Source organism: Emiliania huxleyi (genome assembly GCF_000372725.1).
Source record: "Emiliania huxleyi CCMP1516 chromosome Unknown EMIHUscaffold_174, whole genome shotgun sequence".
NCBI classification, from domain to species: Eukaryota; Haptophyta; order Isochrysidales; family Noelaerhabdaceae; genus Emiliania; species Emiliania huxleyi.
The window spans coordinates 11852-14109 of record NW_005200844.1 but is presented as its reverse complement, the minus strand read 5'-3'; positions in this window follow the sequence as shown (position 1 = coordinate 14109).

Here is a 2258-nt window from a genome sequence, read left to right as displayed (position 1 = left end):
GCTTGAAGAGGGAGGGTGGGCGTAGACGCGGTGGCGTCCAAGCCCGGTGTTGCCGCCAAGAAGTGTTGCCGCGCGCACGCGACGGGTCTTACGCTTACGTTTGCTCACAGGGGGGGACTGAGGTTCGACGCATCATGCTCTGTGTATAGTTGCCATGCCCACGCTGGACGCCGAAGCCTCCAGCAACACCCTTGATCGCCGCCCGACCCAGTCGCACCGTTTACAGTGGGCCCACTGTAGCTAGCGGCGACCAAACTCGATATTGCACAGGCGACGACCCACTGGTCGCACTCGAGATTGCGAGCCCGTCGGCGCTCGCCCTCCAAATCCGTCTCTAGGGTACCGAGGCTCCACCCCCCCCCTTGGCGCCTTGTGTTTTCGTGCGAAGACAGCGAGATCTCGGCCCGCCGTCCTCCGCTCGCGCCGGCCACCCATGCGCTCGCGGGGCTCCCCGACGGGGCGGGCCTCGTGCTGATGGACCCAGCCGAGGTGCCCGACCAGTCGGAGTGGCGCCGACGCGCTGCGCGCGCCCACCAGCCTTGCCGCACGCGACGAACGCCCCCATGCGCCCCACCCCCGAGGGGTCCGACGGCACACCGGCAAAGATCTTCGTGTCGCCGATGCAGGGCAGGTCCCCAATCACGCCCTGGTAAATGTACAAGTCCGTCCTCGTAGTGCTGTGCTCGCAGTGAAACTCGTGCTCCACCGCGCCGCGCCCCAGCTTATTTTTCGTAGGCACCGGAACGCCAAAAAATCTAGCATGTCTTCGAGGGAAAAGTAATCCGAGCAAACCCGCGGCCGCAATGAATTAAAATAGGCGGTTTTCGAGGGGCTGGAGATTCTGGGTATCTGCTCACCACGCTCCACGGATCTCTCATATATTACTAGGAGGTGCCAAAACCCCGGCCAGGAGACACACCCGGGTGGGAGCCGACTGGTCGGGCGGCGAGCCGACTCACCTGCCGGATTTGCCGCTGGCCCGCCGGGCTGCAGGAGGGCCGCGAGAGGGCGCGGGGGGGCCTAGGGAGCCTCGGGGGCCTCGGGAGGGCCGCAACGCATGCCGTGGGCACCGCCCGCGGCATCCGGATGCAGGGACTCTCCGAATTCTGACCGCGGTATGTGATAGCAGCCGTCACACCAACGCTGTGAGCGTCTCACCACCTGAGCGAGCAGGGCAATCGCCCCTTGGGCTGCGGCAACGCACACCGCCGACCATTCCGAACATCTGCCTGAACATCTGCCGGCGACGCGTCCTCTTCTGATAGAATGCCATAGCACTCGGCGTTGTGACGGTCTCGCGCACAACCACACACCAGTGACAAAAGCGGGCCATCAGGGTCAGCGAGAGTGGAGGGTTTCGAGTCGAAGTCGGATTGGCGTGCCGATTCGGCATTGTTGGCACACGCAATGACATTTTTTTCAGCAACATTGCCTCATGATATGACTCGCGCTCTCTCACTCTCTATCGGCACCCGCACACAGAGAGAGACATCTCGGGGGCGCATGGGACACGAAAGACACAAAACGGCTGGGGCCACACGGCAGCACATCACACACCCATGGCGCGCCACGCGTAGCGCGCTGGGGGAGCGGGCGGCACAGCGCCGGGGCAGCGCCGAATCCGGTACCGCCTTGATGCGCCCGAGCCGAGCGGGAGAAAGCGAGTGCAGAACCACGCCTCGGGCGGTGAAACCCGGCCGCACCGCCGCGGCGACGGCACGGCCGGCACGGCGGGCTCGCCGCGCGAAGCGAGGCACCGGCGGGGCGGCGGCGGCGGCGGAGCCGCGCCTCCAACACCTAAAAAAGTCCGCCCACGCCTTGGGTCGGCGGCCGACCAGCCACGAAGAGCGACACCTACTACGGTGCCTCGGGCGGTAAAAAACACGGCCGCGCCGCCGCCACGACGGCACGCCCGGCACGACGGGCTCGCCGCGCGAAGCGAGGCGCCGGCGGGCGGCGGCGGCGGCGGAGCCGCGGCGCCGACGCCGAAAAAAAGTCCGCACACGCCTTGGGTCGGCGGCCGACCAGCCACGAAGAGCGACACCTACTACGGTGCCTCGGGCGGTAAAAAACACGGCCGCGCCGCCGCCACGACGGCACGCCCGGCACGACGGGCTCGCCGCGCGAAGCGAGGCGCCGGCGGGGCGGCGGCGGCGGCGGAGCCGCGGCGCCGACGCCGAAAAAAAGTCCGCACACCCCTTGGGTCGTCGGCCGACCAGCCACGAAAAGCGACACCTACTACGGTGCCTCGGGCGGTA